Source organism: Canis lupus, chromosome 21, assembly GCF_048164855.1.
Source record: "Canis lupus baileyi chromosome 21, mCanLup2.hap1, whole genome shotgun sequence".
Classification (NCBI taxonomy): Eukaryota; Metazoa; Chordata; class Mammalia; order Carnivora; family Canidae; genus Canis; species Canis lupus.
The window spans coordinates 46,758,559-46,779,679 of NC_132858.1; the positions used below are offsets into that span (position 1 = coordinate 46,758,559).

The window sequence follows — 21,121 nt, forward strand, 5'->3', positions numbered from 1 at the left end:
TGAGTATGGTTTTCTTGTTTTTACATTTTTAAAAAAGATTTTATTTATTTATTCATGAGAGACACAGAGAGGGAGAGACACAGGCAGAGGGAGAAGCAGGCTCTGTGTCGGGGAGCCCGATGGGGAACTCCATCCCAAGACCCCAGGATCGTGCCTTGAGTAGAAGACAGACACTCAAGACAGTTAGCCACCCAGATGTCCCTGTTTTTACATTTTTTAAAAAGGACATTATAAGTTGGAGCCAGAACAGTTTGAACCAATTCCTACACTGGGCAGTGCGAAAGGGAGCAGAGAAGCTACCAGAATGGCTAGGAGCTGTCTCTTCTCCTTTGCAGAGAAGGGTCTGGGGAAGTGAATGAGTGAAAGAGAGACCAAATGCAAGAAAGTGAGAGTTTGCAAGGGCCGAGGAAGAAAGGGAACCACAACCTTTTTCCCCCCCTTTATTTTTTTAACCTTTAGGGCTAAATGTAAATTGAAGATTTTGGATCAATTTGGACCAGAAAAGAAACACCATTCTTTCAAAGTAGATTGAAGAAGTGATTTTTAAAACAAAAAGCAGAACTAGAACATCTTGACTTTTAAATCCTTCCCTAGGGATCCCTGGGTAGCGCAGCGGTTTGGCACCTGCCTTTGGCCCAGGGCGTGATCCTGGAGACCCGGGATCGAGTCCCACGTCGGGCTCCCGGTGCATGGAGCCTGCTTCTCCCTCTGCCTGTGTCTCTGCCTCTCTCTCCCTCTCTCTGTGTGTGACTATCATAAATAAATTAAAAAAAAAATAAATAAATCCTTCCCTAGACTACTTCTGATTAAGAAAAGATTAGAAAATGACTAACTCCCCTGAGCAAACACCCGGCAGCGGTACCTGTTAGTTTTCCAGAGTCCTGCTTTGGTGGATGTCTGAGTGCACTGCTTGGGGCTCCCCACATACACTCGCTGGGGTCGGTGGCTTCTCATATTTTCTGTAGACTCTTCAGCATTCTTACAGAATTTTTCACGGTCCTTAAAGTATTCTTCAGTGAGGCCAACCTGCAGTGGGTGCTCGGGCTGGGGGTCGTTCAGCAGTGCTACGAGAGACTGAATTACTTGGTTCATTTTGGTTGCTGGCTTCCAGTTTTCAGCACTAATTACCAGACAGACCTGCCCCCTTTCATCATTGTTGGGATGATCTTTGTTCTACATGATGTTGGGTGGTTTGAATGGGTACCCTGTTGGAAAGTTGATTTTGATGATGAGGGCCCCCTTATTGTATGGAGGTTTGTCAGGAACAGTAAGCTCTTGCCAAGTGAATATATTAGCTTCATCGACCTGGATGTTACCCAAGTTTTTCATTCTACATTGCAGATTTCTTTAAGCTCTTTCATCAGCCTCCTGCTGGCCGCTGTCTTAGATGTGGTGCTGCTCTACAATTGCTTTCAATATAAATAGATTAACATACTCAGCTAATATCAAGGATTGTCAGACCTAATTTAAAAAACACACTTGAACTAAATGTTGCTTATGAGACATACCTCTTTTTTTTTTTTTTTTTTTCTTTTTTTAAAGTAGGCTCCACACCTAGGGTGGAGCTTGAACTCACGACCTGAAGATCAGGAGCCATATGCCCTACTGACTGAGCTGGCCAGGTGCCCCACTTATGAGACACATGTAAAACAAAGTAATTTAGAAAAGTTGAGAACAAAAAGCTGGAAAATAATGTAGCACATAAACATTAAAAAAAGCTGGTGAAGCTGTGTTAATACTAAACAATAGATTTTAAAGCAGAAAGCCTTCTTAAAATAAAGGATACTTGATAAAGATTTATGGCTTATGATTCACATGGTTTTTAAGATAATTCATGAGAAGTTTGATAGTTCTAAAGATATATACCGCAAATGATATGGCCTCGTAATACATAGGAATTGACAAAACTATAAGGAAAAACATAAATTCACAAGTTACAGTTGAAGATATTTTTTAAAAGATTTAAAAAGATTATTTATTTGAGAGAGACAGTGCAAGAGAGCCTAGTCAGGGGGAGCAGCAGAGGAAGAGGGAGAAGCAGACTCCCCACTAAGCAGGGAGCCCAACTCTGAGTCGGGCTCAGTTCTAGGACCCTGGGATCATGACCTTAGCCACACAGGCCTCCCCTGTAGTTGAAGATTTTATTTTATTTTATTTTTTAAAGATTTATTTATTTATTCATGAGAGACACAGACTGAGAGAGAGGCAGAGACACAGGTAGAGGGAGAAACAGGCTCCTTGCAGGGAGCCCGATGTGGGACTCGACCCCGGATCCCAGGATCATAACCTGAGCCGAAGGCAGGTGCCCAACCGCTGAGCCACCAGGCGTCCCAATAGTTGAAGGTTTTAATACATCTTTTTCAGTAATTGATAAGACAAAGAGCCCCCCCCCCAAAAAAAATCATTAATAATTTGGAAGATTTGGATAATACAATTAATTATCTTGATCTACTGGAAGGAAACCTTCCACATTTTAATGTAAAATGGTATTTAACGTTGAATTCCACACCCAGAAAAATCAAGTATTAAGAGTAGAATAAAGATTTTCAGATATGTAAGTTTTACTCAAATTCAGGAGTTTTACTTCTTTGCATATTTTCTCTGGAAGCTACTGAAGGATGTTTTCCATCAAAATAGGGGAATAGTAATAATTAGATAACAATTAAATTAATAATTCAGTAGTAGTGAAGGAAGACCTGAGGTTCAACAGAGCAGGGATGCCTGGGTGGCTCAGTGGGTTAAGTGTCTTAATTGGGCTTAGATCATGATCCTGGGGTCCTAGGATTGAGTCCTGAGTCAGGCTCCCTTCTCAGTGGGGAGTCTGCTTCTCCCCAGCACTCGTGTACTCTCTCTCTCTCTCACTCCCCCTCTCAAATAAATAAAATCTTAAAAAGAATAAACTAGGTATATGTATTACTTATATGAACTGAAAATTGTAGTAGAGCAAACCTGAGGTTAGCAATGAGGCGTTATGGACGTTTGCACTGATTGCTGGCATTGGTGATGGTAAAAGTCCTTTGTGGTTTTGTCTCCACACTCACTTGCTACTGCACAGTCATAAGTTGGCACAAAGTTAAGATCTGTGTTGTTCATCTACTCACAGAAGGAATATGGTACTTAATGCAGCTATGCAGGTGCCATTTCCCCAGTGTTTTCCTTCTTTGAAATTCCTGCAACATCTTGTTTTGAACAGTGCACCATGACATTTGGATTTCATTTGGAACAAACTTGGCTGTAAACACTTATATCATGCTTAGTGCTTAGTTATGAAGTTGTCAATTAGATGACTAGAACACGTTGGTGTTGATTATTTTTTGGGGTGGTTGTTATTGAATTGAAAAATACAAAATTCAAAATTCTCAAAGAAAACATATATCTGTGAGAATATTAGCCAACCCTCTGCTGCTGTCTTTGTTTTGAAAAATAGCCTATGCTTTAGGTCCTATATAATAAAGTCCTAAAACCTTAGAAGATTATTAGATCTCTTATAGTGCTGGTTTGACCTTGAATTGAAATATCTTTTAGGGGCACCTGGGTGGTTCAGTCAGTTATGCGTCTGCCTTTGCCTCAGGTCATGATCTCAGGGTCCTGGGATTTAGCCCCACATTGGCCTCTCTGCTTAGTGGGGAGTCTGCTTCACCCTCTCCCCTCTGCCTCTCCCCCTGCTCATGCGGTCTCTTTCTCTCTCTAAAATAAATAAATAAAAAACTTAAAAAAAAAAGAGAAATGCCTTTTAGTTCATAGATTGTTTTTGATTTAGCTATGATGCATTTCACTGGTTGGCTTTCAGATAAATGCAAATTCAGATTTTCAGGCTGTCTAAGCTACCTCATCTCAGCCCAGAAAGTTTCAGTAGTGTCCCTACTTGTCCCTGCTTCTGCTCCTTTGTCCTCCTAACAGCAGCAGAGTGACTGCAAAGATCATGTTACTTTCCTGCTTTACACCCTCACATGGCTCCCTCAAAAACCTTCCCATTGCACATGGATCAGGATCCAAACCCCTCATTGTGGGCTGTAGGACCCTACCTATATCTACGGCCTCATCTTTTGTATATTCCTGACCACAGTGCTCACTGAACCCATCACACTGGCATTCTTTTTTTTTTTTTTAAGATTTTATTTATTTATTTATGAGAGACACACACAGAGCGGCAGAGACACAGGCAGAGGGAGAAGCAGGATCCCTGCGGGGAGCCCGATGGGGCACTCGATCCCAGGACCCTGGGATCATGACCTGAGCCGAGCCACCCAGGTGTCCCTAAGAGAGCAGTTCTTAACCCTGGGTGCACATTAGCATTACCTGAAATCATTTAAAAAATACTGATGCCAGGCTTCACCCCATTCAGTCAGAATCTCAGGGAGGGTAGGGCGAGACCTGGCATATATATATATATTAGATGTTCACCAGGTAATTCAAATGTGCAGCTAGGGTTGATAACCTTAGAAGTTAGTGGAGGTAGCAGGGGGAGGAGGACAGGAGAGAGGACAGTGATTTTTGTCACATATAATCTGAGCCGTTGCCTGAAGCTTTCCAGTCCTGCTGCCCTGTCTGGCCGTCCCTATGTTCTGTTGCTTCTGAGGCTCACTGGTTTCCACCAAATGTGATCTACCAAGAGAAAGCCTCTAGGGATTCTGCCCAAGCTGGAGCCAATCTGTTCCAGACCACTGGGCTCCAGCCCTTTTTTCTCTCCATCTTAGGTGCTCTGTTTATTTTCTAACACTTACTGGTGCTGTGTGTTAAGGATATGATAAATCCTTTAAAAATTCGTTTTTGGCATACTTTTAGATGGACAGGAAAGGAGCAGAGATAGTACAGAGAGTTCGTATATGGTCTTTGCCCAACTTTCTCTAATGCTAACATCTCATATAACAATGATACATTTGCCAAAATTAAGAAATTAACATTGATATGATATTTTAAACTCCAGACTTCATTCAGATTTTACCAATGATTCCACTCAGGTCTTTTTTTTCTGTCCGGGAATCCATTCCAGTATATTGCATTGCGTATAGTTACTATGTTTCCTTAAAGTTCTCCAATCTCTCATAGTCCTCAGGCTTTGTTTTTAGGTCCTTGACACTTTCAAAGAGGGCTTGTTAGATGTTTCATAGAACATCCCTCCCTTTGGGTTTATCTGATGTTTTCATATGATGAAACTGGGGTGATGGGCTTTTGGGGAAGCACAGCACAGAGGTGAAATGCCCTTGTCGTGGCATCATGTCAGAGTACACAATATCTACGTGACCCATTACTGATGATGTATGTCAACTTTGATCACCTGGTTAGGATGGTGTCTGCCATCTTTTCATTATAAATTCACTGCTTTTCCCTTTCCTTTTTTTTTTTTTTTGAAGATTTTATTTATTTATTCATGAGGGATACAGAGAGAGAGGCAGAGACACAGGCAGAGGGAGAAGCAGGCTCCTGTGATCCCAGGATCAGGACTTTGGCCAAAGGCAGTTGCTCAACCACTGAGCCACCCAGGTGTCCCTACTTTTCCCTTTCCATACTGTGTTCTTGGGAAGCTAGTCACTAAGCTCAGCGTACTCTCAAGCAAAGGGGAATTAAACTATACCTTCTGGGGGCAGGGAGGTAGTATCTACAGATACTTGTGATTATTCTGAAAGGAAGATTTGTCCATTCTTCCTCATTTATTTGTTTACTCATTCAAGTCAGCATGGACCAATGCATATATGCCTCATTCATTTGTTTATAGTCAGTTGCTATTGTTATTTTGCTGCTAAAATGGGTCCAGCTTTTGCTATGGGTTGCACTTTCAGATTGAATTCTGTGTCTTTCCGACATGTCTCCATCTTTCCTATCTTTTCCTCTCTGTTGCTCTCTCTCTCCTTCCTGTCTCTCCCTCTCCTCCAGCTTTTCCACCTTCTCCTCCCTTTTTTTAAACATTACTTTCTGGTACCAGGACATGCTCATCCTGTATTTTCTTTGCCTTAGTCCTGCAACTAAGTGTTTTTTTAATATATATCATCTCAAGGTAGTTTTGTGAGGTGGATGGATATTACCTCCATTTTTACAAAATTTTAAGCTGATTCCATGTAGTAAGTGGCCTGGTGAGAACATGAAACAGCACTGTTTGAACCAAACAGAACCATTTTGTTATTGACTCTTAAGATATATGCCTTCTCCTTCTGAAAAGTTCATTCCAAGTCACATCTGTTGGGGAAACACTTACTGGTATAGTGCAAACATTCTCCCATGACCCTTCTCCCTCCTTCGAGGCCTTTCTATCCCTGGAAACTTGGCAATGAACAAAACAGAGAAAAATTCCTGCCCTCATGGAGTTTACATTGTAGTGGGATAATAATAGCAATTATTGAGCATACAGAATGTTAAGTACTGTTTGTCACTGTATACATATTAGCTGATACAATTTTTACAACAACCCCATGAAGTCACTTCTGTTATTCATAATTTTTAAGAGAGAGAACTGGGCAGCCCTGGCGGTGCAGCGGTTTAGCGCCGCCTTCAGCCCAGGGTGTGATCCTGGAGACCCAGGATCAAGTCCCACGTCAGGCTCCCTGCATGGAGCCTGCTTCTCCCTCTGCCTGTGTCTCTGCCTCTCTCTCTCTCTCTGTGTCTCTCATGAATAAGTAAATAAAATCTTAAAAAAAGAGAGAGAGAGAGACAGAGAGAGAGAGAGACAGAGAGAGAGAGAGAGAGAGAGAACTGAGGCACAGTGAGGTTCAGGGACTTGTCCAGGGTCTCTCTGCTAGTCCAGTGACTTGTCCAGGATTGCTCTGCTGGTCTAGTGACTTGTTCAGCACTGCTCCACTGGTTAAGTGACTTGCCCAGGATTGCTCTACTGGTCCAGTGACTTGCCCAGGATTGCTCTGCTGGTCCAGTGACTTGCCCAGATTCGCTCTACTAGTAAGCAGTGGAGCTAGACTTTGAACCAGGCAGTCTTGCTGGTCTACCTTTACCACTACATACTCTTTACTGTTGCTTTCCTGTGAGGAAATGAAGCTTACAAGTGTGAGTTACATATCTACACTTGAGAACACTCCTGTGTGCAACCTAATCCCATTTGAATTGTATCTAACAGAAGTTCCTAATAATTTGGAGGCCACAGACACAGATTTTCCCCGTTTTTGTAGTTCTTTTGTTATTTCTGTTAGAATGGGGAGAGAGAAATTTTGATGCCTGGGCTCACTATCTGTGCCTGGAAACCCGAACTATGCCTCCTAGTATGTCAGAACTGTGGAGGGGGAGTCGAGATTGAGGTTACAGTGATGTTCTTCAAAAGGCATATTTTGGTCTACGTGGAGACTTAAAATAGAAAGGTTGCATGGAGATGAGGGAATGTGTACATCTAAGAGATAATTCAGGGGTCAATAGGCCTAGATGATGTGGGGAACAAGATAAAGGACTGAGAAAGATACCCAAAGTTTCTAGCATGGGCAGATATTTTAGGGTCAATCAAAATTAGAGATGTCTCCCTTTTTCTGGGCTATGTTATATGCTGATGTTTTTAACTACAATGATGCAGAACTTTTAGGATGCCAACAAACAATAACTAGTCGAAGAGTTTTGTGTGCCATTGATTTCTTCTCATCAGATGCAAAGACTATTTAGAGATAGCTGAGGGTTTGGAGCTTTTATGTTATAAATGGCTCTGCATTTTGGAACAGCTCTTTCTCTATTAGTAAGTGGAGGAGACTGCAACCCACTGGCCAAACCTTTTAGGAAAGAGCTGGCTATAATAACCTTTAGTAGGACAGAGATTATGGTAAAAAATGAGATTTACTTAAAATTTCTATCGATAGGAAAGGCCCGTTCTGCTTTCTTGTTTTAGTAACAAAAATGTTTTAAAATACTTTTCTTTTTTTTTAGTTGCAAGAAAGCATGAAGGGAGGTGGGTCGGGTATAGGTGAAATAGATGAAAAGGATTAAGAGATACAGACTTCCAGTTATAAAACACTAACTCACAGAAATGAAAAGCACGGTATAGGGAACATAATAATATTTTAATTATGTTGGATGGTGACAGATGGTGACTACCCTTGACCTGGTGAGTACTGAGTAATGTACAGATTGTCAAGTCACTGTGTTGTACACCTGAAACTAATATAACATTGTGTGTCAATTGTACTTAAACTAAAAAAAAATGAAGCATGATGGGACAAGCTGGCTAAACTTGCTTCAGAAGGGTGTTGTAATTTATTTGTACCCTCTTTCTGTAAGAAGGAGAGAATAATGACAGAGCAGCTGGGAGGCCACATGCCAGGATATTCCTGGTGGAGCGCTCTTCCACTTGAATGCTCGTGTCTCTCGTCTCTCAACACTACGTTGCGTGGCTGATTGTTTATAGAATCCATGTCTGAATTTAGCTAGAGATTTGCTGCATTGAGGTTTTTTAGTCTTTTGCTTTTGTTGCCTAATAGTTTGATTAAGCTAGGGCCACAGATCCCATGTGTAGTCTCCTCCACTGTATACCCAGCCAACTTCCCAATCCTAGATTGCTTCCAGATTTATTCTTGTTTTCACTCCTGTTCACACAGCTTTTGCTCAGGTATCAAAGCATCCCAGTGTCCTGTCCATCTACCAATCCTTATGAAATTTCTGTTTTGTGCTAAGATTTCGTAGGAATTTGATTGGTTATAGAAACAGAAAAGTGAATGGGACTGATGGAAGACCCAAATTCTAGTTCTGGAAATCTTTCGTGTTTTTTTTTTTTTTTTTTATAGATATGCAGTATATGGATTCTAGAATTACGGACTGTATCAGAGTACTCTTGGAAAATCTTGCAGTTGTCGACAGAGATATTTGGCCACTTGCTATGTGATAATCCTTCTGGAAAAAGGTAGACTTGAAAAACTGTCACTAGTGTTCCTTGAGTTGGTCATACATGCTTAGGGAGTTTCATTCCAAGAGGACAGTTCACACAATTTAAAAGAAAAGGGTGAAAGGAGAAAATGCTTATTTTACTCTTCAGGGAACTATGCATATGTGCTACTTTGTGGTAGTAATATTTCTATTAGATAGAAGTATTAGATGGTCCTATGCAGGACCTGGCTTCCAGTATTCCAAACAAACAAAAAAAGGTTTATAACTGGATGCTGTTCATTAATTGTCATTGGATGATCATTCATCTCAGTTATATGCATCGGGGCCCCTAGTCTCTTTGAGAGGCAGAGGGACCAGGTCATTTCTGTGGAGATTTTCCAAGGGTAAACCTCTCTACACCAGGCATGTTGGTTGTAGGGGTGGTGACTGCTGTTTGCATGTTTAAAGCAAACATTAAGCAGACACAATAAAACAAAAGTAAAGAATTAAAAAGTCCTTATCTGCAAAGGACTGAAAGAAACCATTGCAGATAATACCTTAATGTAGAAATTAAAAGGGACCTTGTTAAAAAAAATCCCTTTGACCAAACTTTTCCGCTTAGAATTCTAATTCTTTTGTTTACTGCCTCATAAAAAGTATCAATTAATTAATTAGGACCTTGTAAAGACAAGAAAGTCTACCCTAATCTCTGGCTGGTTTTTGTTAGCATAGGAACATGTGGGGAAAAAAAACCCCCTTTTCCCCCCCATTTATTTGAAGGTGGCTGTATGTTTCTGGTTCAGAATAGGACGCATGTGATATATCACTCAAGAATGTGCTTCTTAATCCTTTGTACCAGTGATGCTTTTAGTGGAAATTCTCCGCTAAACGTTGTTCGTGATGTTATCTTCTCTTCAAAGTTTTTCTTTCTTTCCCCCACCCCCAGTTTTGATCTTTACTATATGTCTCCATAGGTATTTTGATGGGATGTTGAGAGAAAGCCTACTGGCCTGGATGTCTGCTGCCCTGTTAACTCAGAAGTTAGAAGAACCCTGATATTTCATCTGGCTCTAATGATATTCCCAGAGTGTTGCACATATTTATTTACATCTGGTGCAAAGATAGTATTAATTAAAAACATAAAGCTGGCTTTGGAGCTTGACTGTGTCAGAAGGAAACTTGGCTTCGGTTCACAATTTTGTGATAAGTCTGTTACCAAGTACTTTCAGGCTATCGGACCATCAGGCCAAGTGATAGTCCCTGAGTGATGATGGAGGAAGGAACTAAACTGCTTAATCGAAGTTGCATGTGGAGATGACAAAATCTGAAAGTCTCTAATCACTTCATCAAGGACATTTAACTGAGGGCTGCAATACAGAATACTTTCTATGCAGTAATTTCTCATAAAAATTGGGAAGTGTTCTATTCCTGGCACAGTTCCATAAATAAATAGAAATACCTATTTCCTACAAAATAATGTTAGGCTCACCTTGGTTTCTTATTCCAGCATGGTAAATTCTGAATTATTTATTTTTGGATTATCCACAGAAAAATGTTGAACCTGGGCCGACTCCCCCATGACACAGAATGTTTGGAATCCTCTTCTTTTGCCTTTGTTTGGATTCTTGAAAGAAAATGTAATTCTTACTAATATGAGTTTAGCTCAAATAATGAGGAAGATAAGTTTATTGACATGAAACCATAGTTTCGTAGTAGGGATACAGTAACTGGGCAATTTTTTTTTTTTTTTTTTTGAGTCAATGTCTTGACCATTGGTGGAAATACTATAGATATGAGTATGGTTAGATCTCCTCTTGACATTTGCCATGCACTTAGAAAAAAAAAATAAGCAGCTTTTCTTTAATGTTGGGAGGTATACTTTGAAACTATTGTTCATTAGACATCTGATTGTAGAATAAGCCAGCTATTTATATTATCTGTGTTTTTCTTTAATTAAAATATTTACTGTTGCTTTTTGTCAGTCACAAAAGTGATAAATGTTTACTGTGGGAAATTCTGAAAATAGAGGACCATAAAAAGAAAATAATTATGAGTTACAATGCCACCACTCTGAGATAATATGTATTATGATAATATTTGGTGCATTTCCATGATCATTTTTAAATTAAAAAGAACTTTTAATCCAACACTTACTTTCAAACACTACTTTCAAAAGAAGTAGTTCTGCAATTTCATAATCTTAAACCAAAGGAAAGGACCTTGAATGGGACCTCTGGGAGGATTTGGTGTTTGTTCCCTGGAGCTTGGTAGATAAGTGGATTGATATGTGATTCATGCCTGAGATATTTAGGGAGACAGAGGATGTCTGGAGGCCTGTGGTTTGGGAGCCACTGTGGTCTTACCAATATTTCCTGTGGATTAGAGTGAGAAAGAGAAAAACACTGTGTTATTGCTTTAGATCCTGTCCAAGAGGGTAGAAGAAGGAAGCTGGTGGTGTACTGATAATGTCTGGGGCTGAGGAGGGAACGTAAGTGATTAGCTGGGAAAGAGAGAGATTCTTCAGGGTAAAGAGACCCTGGAAGTGAGAGACCCCCCACTGATGGAGTAGGGGAGGTCTTTGAAGAAGCCATTAAACTACTCTCTGAAACAAGTAGGCTTTTAATCCCTGCCAAGTCTAGATCACCACGATAGTAAGACATTTCCTACTGACCGTACCTCTTCTCATTTTCCTCCACCCCTTCCAGCATTTGCCCAACCATGGATGTGTTAGAAACTATGCTTAGCAAATGGGGAAGCTACATGGATTTGGATTCTGTTATGATCGGACACCAAGGGTTTTTCTTAAATGCTACAGGTTTTCTTGAAAGTAATGTTTACACATTTGTAGGTGTTCAGTAGATACTTATCGAATCAATACTAGAATAAAATGCTGTAACTGATTTACTAGAAATGAAATGACTCTCCAGGTTCCTGTTTGGGGTTTGAGCACCGTGGTGGATGTTCTTTTCCTGCCCGGGGTTTTGCTTTAAGGCAGTGGGTCTAGCTTGTCCTGACCTCTCTACCACCTTGGTCTTGTTCTTCACAAGTGATACTGTCATTGCAGGTTTAGGGAGATGTCTAGGAATACTGGGAGGGAGAATAGTGTAATAGAGTGTTTTAGAGTTCTTTAGCCTTTTCTTCAAATATCTTCTGTAGAAGCCTAACACAGATAAAGGTGGAACTACTGGATCAAAGCAGGGCAAAGAGAGCAGGGGGCGTCATCACCTCCATGGTGGACTGGGTTAAAATGTTGGCTCTGTCATTTACTACTTATGTGGCTTTGGGTAAGTTACTTAACCTTCTCAAGTGCAACTTTCTCATCTGTAAATTTCAGGGTTATTCTAAGAAAGGGTTATTATAAGGGTTAGTATAGGGTTATTACAAGGAAGTGCTCAGGAAATGGTAGCTGTTCCTCCTTTGCTGCTCCCACCTTCCCCTCCTCCTCTACCTCTTTAGCTTCCTCTCCTTCCTCATGCACAGGGGCAGGTTCAGTGGTGTTCAGGTGTGTGTGAGCACTCATTACTTATAGGTTTATTTTCCCATGGACTTGGATATACAAATGCTTTTGTTTTATCCTTCTTTCTGTATCTATCTGTCTATCTATCTATCTATCTATCTATCTATCTAGCTAATTATCTATATTTTAAAAAATATTTATTTATTCATGAGAGACACACACAGAGAGAGAGGCAGAGACACAGGCAGAGGGAGAAGCAGGCTCCATGCAGGGAGCCCGACGTGGGACTTGATCCCGGGTCTCCAGGATTGCGCCCTGGGCTGAAGGTGACGCTAAACCACTGAGCCACCCTGGCTGCCCTATCTATACTTTTTATGAACCCGATAAGAGGTTCAAAAGTGTCTCTTTCTACACCAGAGAAGAGTTTCCCTTTTCCTTTATTTATATCAGTGTTGACTCTTGTATTCACATTTTATTCAGACAATCCTTTAATTAGGATTATCATTATTTATTTTGTTGCTTAAATAGCCCCAGATTCAGGCAGTGGGAATACCTTCAGGATGTTCCGTGTGTCCTTTTAATATGTCCTCACCTTTCTTTGAAGACTTTCTAAATTTTTGTCCTGAAATATTCTAGGTTTAGGTTCTAGGTTATCCTGTTTTGAGTCCCCTCTCCTCCTCTGTCCTAGTCCCAGAATTGACCATTTCTTTCCAAGGAACCTTGGTTCCATTGAATGGAGAATGATATTTAAAAACCAAGGTCTGAGCACTAGATGTGCTCATAACTGCAAACTTTTTTAAAGTTTCTATCAGTTTATTCTACATGTGATTATTTTCAGCAGCACCATTACATAGTATATGCTCCTGATCTCTTGTTCTTCCTTGCTTTTGGATTCGTTGTATACACATACATAGTACTATGTATTTCCTTGTTTAGGAAACATTACAGAAGTCTGCAGAAAAACTTTTAATTTCTCCCAACTTTGGGCAGTTCAAGGATTACTGGATTTTATTTGCTATCTTTTGTTTCATTGATCTCTATTAAATAAAGATGTAGACTGTACTTAATTGAATATTTTTCCCTTGGCAATGAAAGAAGGCTAAAGGTGATTCTTGTTAATTTGTTACTCAGTTGAGTTATCCATTTATCTGGATTTCATTTGAGATGATGTTTAGTCTCTCAAAAGAGGTCAGTACTGAACATTTTTATGTTCTTTGCCTAGAATGTTCTTTCACAGTCTGACGTAGTGCTGCTATTTGGGGTGTGGGAATCTAGCTATAGGGAATTGGTTTTATGTGAGAGTCTGGCTGAATTTTTATTTTCTTTTCTACTCACAGAGTATGTTTTATATTTCTGACATTTTAAAATTTGATTTTTGTACCTGAAAATGAAAACCATATAGCAATAGTAATTCTGTTTTTTCTTTGATGATTTTATGGGGCATTTGTCAGAATGTGAGCTGCATTTGTCTTATAGAAAATGTTGACTCTTGGGATATAGATATAACTGCTAATAGAATTTCTTTAGAATAGATCCCCCGAAAATATATTTGAATTCTTAATTTCAGGACAAATTCTACAATTTATTTTCATTATATAAGTTTGGTTTGATTGTGTTTTTCCTTCTCTACTTGAATAAGTCTTCTGGGATTTAGGATAATTTGTGTGTGTTTGTGTGTGTGTGTGTGTGTGTATGTTCACGACTGTAGTGTACTTAAATTCACTTTTAGCAGGATGCATTGACATGATCATGAAAGTCTTTGAAATTGTAGATTCCAGTTGTATGATGGAAATATTGAAGAGTTTTAATCACTTTTCTATAAAAAACATTGTGCGTGTGTGTATGTGTGTATATATAATATATACATGTATGTATCTTTTTTTTTAAAAAAGATTTTATTCACCTATTTGACAGAGAGAGAGCACAAGTAGGCAGAGTGGCAGGCAGAGTGAGAGGGAAGAGCAAACTCCTCGCTAAACAAGAAACCCCATGCGGGACGTATTCCCAGGACCATGGGATCATGACCTGAGCCAAAGCAGGCGCTTAACCGACTGAGCCACACAGATGCCCCAAAATATTGTGCGTATTAAAGACAAGACCATGATACTCTATTATCCCTAACTCCTGTCAATCCTATAAAAACATTTATTTTGATAGTTTATGTGAAGAATATCATAAGCATACATGAAATACTATAAAATACAAAAATATGCATCAGTCAGATGACAAATGTTCATTAAGTGCTTACTGTGTGCTTATTGTTATGTTAACTAGTTGGGGAAAATGAAACTAATGCAGAAGAAACAATTCTTAAACAACAATACTTTTGTATATTAATATCATCAAATTGGATTTTGTAAAACAAAGTGATAATTCTGTGATAAAGACAGATAATGGTGTAAAGTTTTTTTTATTTTGTATTTTGCTTAGTATGCTTTTGCCACATTGCAGAATATTGTTTAACTTACAAATTTATTTACCCTTTCTGACTAGGAACATATGCTTATTAGTATTATATTTCAGATGCTTTAGGTGGTATACAATTAGTCAACCAGTTTTACTACCTCTTTGTGATATAGAGTGAGGGGTCTAATTTCAAAGGTTATGGAGATAGCAAACCTAATGATTAATATATTACATTTTTGGTCTTTGAACAATGTATGAACCGTTGATGCTCATGGAAATATTTTGTAAGAGTGGTTACACAGTAATGAGTGTCCACAGTTTGATGATTACTTACAGAATCATGGTAAGTAGCTGTGTGACCTTGGGTGAGGCACTTAGTCTCTCAAAATTTCATTTTCCTCAATAGTAATTAAAATACATCATGTACTTTTTGTGAGAATGCAATGAAGTTACACATACAAAGCACCAACACAGTTCCCAGCACACAGCATGTGCTCTTTACATATTAACTATTATTATTGAATTAATTGTCTAAAATAGAAAGTGGCTAAGAAGATTCTTCAGAATAGAATAAAACTCTCCTGTTCAGATGAGGGAGAACCTGACTGGGAAACTGAAATCTTGAGTGTTTGGTCTAGTTTTGCTAATGATTGGCTTTGTGACTTTAGACAAGTCACTTAACTTCTGTAGAACTCAGCTTTCACATCTGTAAAGAATTCTTTGAAGAATCTGCAAGAAATTTTGCCCCCGACCCTTCAGCACTAATATTCCTTGGTGTATTTTTAGATGTACAAAATGAAATTTTCATATCATTTGAATTTTGTTTTTTGACATTTAATATAGAAAAATTTAAAGTTACATGGAAGTAGAGAGAGTAGTATAATGGTTCTTGAGGTACACATAAATCACTTCACGACCCATCTTATTTTGTCTAAAATCACATATTCTCCTCCCCTGTTATTTAAAGGAAAATCTCAGATTTTATATCATCTCATTTCTAAATATTACAGAATATATCCGAAAGAAAAGGGGTCATTTTAAAGCATCAACACACAATGTCACGTGTAAATAAAAAAATGACTATAATTCCTTGCCATCATTAAATATGCAGTTGTTCAAATTTTCCCCGTTCTCTTCTTTCTATTTACAGTTTTTTTCTTAAGATTTTATTTATTTATTCACGAGAGGCAGAGACATAGGCAGAGGGAGAAGCAGGCTCCCTACGGGGAGCCCAATGTGGGACTCAATCCCATGGCCCCGGATCACAACCTGATGCTCAACCACTGAGCCACCCAGGCATCCCTACAGTTTGTTATTCTGAATTGGGATTCAAATGAAGTCTAGTCATTGCAACTGATTGATATGTTTCTGAAATCTTCTTTATTTTATATAGTTCCTCCTCAATCTCTTTTTTTCTTGCAACTTATTTCTTTCAAAAACAGTTTGTCTTGTTGAGTTGTTTGATTTTTGCTGATTACATTCCCATATGTTTAATTTCGTTGTTGTTGTTCTTCTTTAAAAACTGACATCTGTAGGCTTGCTCAGATTTCGGTTTGATTTTTTTGGTTTTATTTCATAGAAGGTGATGTGTATTTCTACTAGGAGGCACATAACGGCTGGCTGTTGCTCTTTTTGTGATGTTAGAAGCCATTGATGATGATTAGATCTATAAATAAATCCCTTAGGAATTATGAAATGATAACATCCTAATTCTGCCGTTGCTTCTTCAAACGTTGGTTGGAAAATTTCTGTAAATCGATATCCTCTCATCAACTATTTGATTAGTATTTAATTAGTAAAGACAAGATATATGTAAATTCCCTTTATTTACCAGTTGTCATAATAATGAATTTATTTCCTATTGTCCTCCAAAGGTGACTGATGATTTAAAAAAATAATGATTATAGATTCTCAGAATTTCACATATTTGATGTGTTTCAGTCTGTTGCAGCTATTATTTTTATTCATACTCAAAATGATCTCATCTTTGGCCATAGTGGGCCTTTTCAGGTTGACATCTGCATTTTTGTGACATGACCAGTAGTCTTTGATCACTTCCTTGATCCTGGTATAACCTGATATTCTAGGTGAATTTTGTATGTTTCCTCCCCCATCCTGGAATCGACCATTTCTCCATGGAATCCTAGTTCCTTTTAGTAGGAAATGGCATTTAGAGACCACAGTCTGGGTAGTAGGAATGCTCATTGCCATTGGGTTAGTCTTTGGTTTTAGGCCTTTTCCAGGGACAGATGAGAAAATAAATAAATAAATAAATAAATAAATAAATAAATAAAGTCCGTTAGTAGATCATAATCTATCATTTTCATTGGGAAACACTTTATAAATGAGAAAATGAGCAAAGAAAGAAACAAAGTTCAGATCCAGTGGACCTAGAAATGTGGGGGTTAGAGGTATTGAACCCCATGCAGTTGAAAATCTGCATATAAGTTTTGACTCCCCCAAAACTTAACTACTAATAACCCACTGTTGACTAGAACCCTTACAATAACAAAAATAATCAATTAGCACATATTTTGTGTGCATTATATGCTGTATTCATAAATTAATCTAGAGAAAAAAATTTATTAAGAAAATCATAAGAAAGAGTAAATATATTTATGGTACTATGCTGTATTTATTGGAAAAAATCTGCATGTAAATGGACCTGCCTGGTTCAAACCTGTGCTGTTCAAGGTCAGCTGTATTTATATACATTTTGAAGGATCACCTTCTTTATTGTAAAATATTTTCTTGCCTTCTGATCTTCTTTCAGTTAAATAATCTATTGTTGGAGTTTCTATAGCTGCTGGAGCAGTAGTATTAGCCTTCTAGCTAATAGCATGGTATTAACTTTAAACATTAACTCCTATTTTGTATTTAATTCATTAACAGGATAGATAGTTGTCCTCTTTGAAGCTTCCTTCTTTATTGTCCATAATAGTCCATTATCAACTAAACCTGTATCTTGAGGAGGATTATCTTTACTAGACGGATGGGGGAGGTGGGAGGGTCGCAGGTAAAATGGCACGCACAGAGGCCCAGAGGAATGAAAGAGCCCTGCATGTTTGGAGAGCATGAGTTGTTTTGGAAAAATGACAGGAGATAAGATGTGTAGGCTAGTTAGGGGCCAGGTCACAAAAGGCTCAGTCTGTCCTCTTCCTTTTTTTTTTTTCCTTCAGTCTGTCCTCCTAAGTAAGAAATTTTTATCTCGTATCCTGTATGCAACTTAGTAAGAATTTAATAAGGGACATGACTTAAAATCAGAATTACATATTTGAAAGACTGTTGTAGTCACATAAACAATAAACTAAGGCAGGGGGACCAGTAAATAAGCTATTGCAGAGCATAAGAGCTTTGATGGATCTGAGAGTTGTTTAGCTGGAATTCGTGACCAATTGGGTATGGTCAGGAGCTGAAAGAAAAGAGTCCAGGATGACTCTTAGGTTTCTGGATTGTGCAAATGTGTGGGTAAAGTTCGTTCAGTGAAGTGAATGTGGCAGAAGGAACAGTCTGGCTCCATGGCCTGTGAGGGTGACTGAGGTGCGATGATACTTTCTGTTTAGGGCATCTTTAAGCTTGTGGTACCTTGGATTTTTTGATGGAGATGTCTTTACGCACACAAGCAGACATGTTTATGTATAAGGATTCAGACTTGAGTTAGGATCTAAGCTCTGCTACTTCCTGTCTTTGTGACCTTGGACAGGTCGCTTAACTCTTCTAAGCCTCAGGTTTTATAGTTGTATATAGCAGATAATGGTACCTAACTCATAAGGTTTTTATGTGAATTAAGTGACGTACTGGAGAAATGTCTTTCAGTGTCTAATACATAATAACTTGATAAATAGTCATTATTATTCTAGACAGGGTGTTGCCAGTATCTTGTTTGGGACCATGGTATGGATGAAATTTATTAGCGAGAACACTGAGGATATGAGAGGGCACCAAATATATATGGACTCTTAGGGACATTTTTGGTTGAACCTGGGAAATTTAGTTGCCTGGACCTTCCTTTATTGCTCTTGCCCCCAAACCCCAGACAGGTTATTTCAGGTATTATTAGAGGAAGTACAGTTTAATCTTTGTCTTATGGCCAGTAGTAAGGTAAGTCTTCTTTCCATTTCCCTAGCTAATTTGTTTATATTCATTCATTTTTTATTTTAAAAAGGATTTTATTTATTTATTTGGGAACGAGAGAGCGAGAGAGCGAGAGGGCACAAGCAGGGGGAAAGATGGAGGGAGAGGGCGAAACAGACTCTCTGCTGAGCAGGGAGCCCGACGTGGGGTGATCGCAGGACCTAGAGATCATGACCTGAGCCAAAGGCAGTGGCTTAACCCACTAAGCCACCCAGGCACCCCCATTCGTTTGTTTAACACATTTACTGAGATACTGGAAGACATTCTAGGTGCTGAAGATATTGCTGAGAACATATACCTCTGTCAAAGCTAATGTTCCAGGGAAGAGACATATATTCATTTAAAAAAATTAAATTCCAGATGGTGATAAGTACTATCTTATCAGAGAGAATGAAAATATGATAAAATGCTAGGGAGTTCCTGGAAGTCTATTTTAGACTGGGTGGTTAGGGAAGGGCTCTTTGAAGAGGTGTGTGCAGGATCACATAATCAGTAGCAGCCAGTCCTGTGAAATTGGAAGAAAAAACATTTTAGGTAGCAGAGTCTCCAGGATGGAAATAGCTGTGGGTGTATTCAGAGAAAGTAAGAAGACCATCAGGACTCAAGGTAGAGGGCAGTGGGAAAATTGATGAGATTTGTTTAGAGAGCAGTCAATGACAAAGACAAAAGGATAAAGAGTTTGGATCTACTCTAGGGGACTTGGAAAGCCCCTAGAAAGCATTAGGCAGGAAGGTAGTACATTCTGATTTAGATTTTAGAAGGGTCACTGTGATCACAAGAGGCAAACATGAGGGAGGGAGACCAGAGGAGGCTACGGATACAGTGTAGTTGACAGATGCTTTATTTTGTTCCTTCTTTTCTTTTTGTTGTGAGACCAAAGCCCCATGCTGGAGCTCTCAGATGCTTGGAAGCCTCCTAGCTGTCCTTGAACTGCTCCCTCTCAGGAGAGTTATGCTGATAATGGAGATGCCGTGGGCCTGGAGTGGACAGATAGCAAGCAGTGGGGGGTCTTTGACCTGCCTCTTCACCGGGGGTGCATTCATGAATGGGGTTCGAAATATGTTGAGATATTTTCTTTGGGGAGAGTTCATAGCTTCTCGCCAGTTTGTTGAAGGGCTGTTTGGCCTTCAGAAGGTTAACCTCCTCAGAAGGAGCACCGTGGGAGGTGTCATAGGAGTTACAGAAACAGTGGGGGCTCCTGCTTTAGAAGCGCTCCTAGGTTCAGGAGAACAGTGAGACATAATTAAGAAGAAAGATGAGGGAAGCCAGGAGCAGGAAGGCCAAATCATCTGGTATTCAGGGCAAATATTAAAAGGAGAAATCTTTTCCCATTGGTTTCTTTTCCTCACAGTTTTGCTTTTCTGTGTCTGGAAATTCAAGTTTTGCTTTATAGTGAATGTTTATAAAAGCCACAAGGTGGCGAGGTTGCTCCTTAAAATGAATGTAAGGGCCTGTGTGTGTGTGTGTGTGTGTGTGTGTGTGAGAGAGAGAGAGAGAGAGAGAGAGAGAGAGAGAGAGAAAGAGGGAGCCGGAGAGAGACAGAGAGAGAGACAGAGAGAGGGACAGAGAGACAGAGAGGCAGAGACAGAGACACAGAGACAGAGAGAGAGACAGAGTCACACAGGCAGAGAGACAGAGACACAGAGAGAGAGAGAGAGAGGAGAAAGAAAGTGAGTGAAAGAATGGTTGAATGTGTAGGGTTCCTCTCTGATTTTCCATAACCTCCTTAATTTTCTTTACCCCATTACTTGAGCATATGATAGAACTGACATGCTTAGATTTTTTTCTCTTTAATTTGGATTTTGACCGTAGTTTTTTGGAATTGTAAAGCTAGAATAAAATGGAAAAGAACTATCTGGGTCCCACATTTGCCATTTTGTCAGCTCTTTATTAAAATTAATAAATCACCCTTCACGTTGCCAACAGAGTAAGCCTTACAAAATACTATTTGATGATATCACTTCCCAGCTTTAAAACTTCCTATTTGTTGTCAGAAATATTTGTTGATAGTGCTGATAGCCAGTTTTCAAATAGTTATGGTTAAGAGTCAGATGAAAAGGTGGAATAATTTATGACTCCTTGCTGCGGGATGGTCAAGTACAATGGTCAAGGAAGCATTCTTGGGAGGTTGTATGGTGCAACTTAGTATATATATATATTAAAATTATTATTATTGTCAGCTTCTCCTCTAAAATGAACAAATGCAAGTTTCACAGTATAAAAACTTTCAATTTTCGGGATGCCTGGGTGGCTCAGTGGTTGAGTGTCTGCCTTTGGCTCAGGGCATGACCCCGGGTCCGGGGATCGAGTCCCACATCAGGCTCCCTGTGAGGAGCCTGC

At 39.2% G+C, this 21,121-nt stretch overlaps 1 protein-coding gene and 1 pseudogene across 2 annotated transcripts in view; one reads left to right on the top strand and one right to left on the bottom strand.

Moving 5' to 3' along the window:
• The window catches only part of SUGCT (succinyl-CoA:glutarate-CoA transferase), a 714,296-nt gene that overhangs the window by 63,517 nt on the left and 629,658 nt on the right, over window positions 1–21,121 (top strand). The gene's annotated exons all lie outside the window — the stretch shown is intronic.
• On the bottom strand, window positions 829–3,093 carry LOC140613577 (ubiquitin-conjugating enzyme E2 L3 pseudogene; annotated as a pseudogene).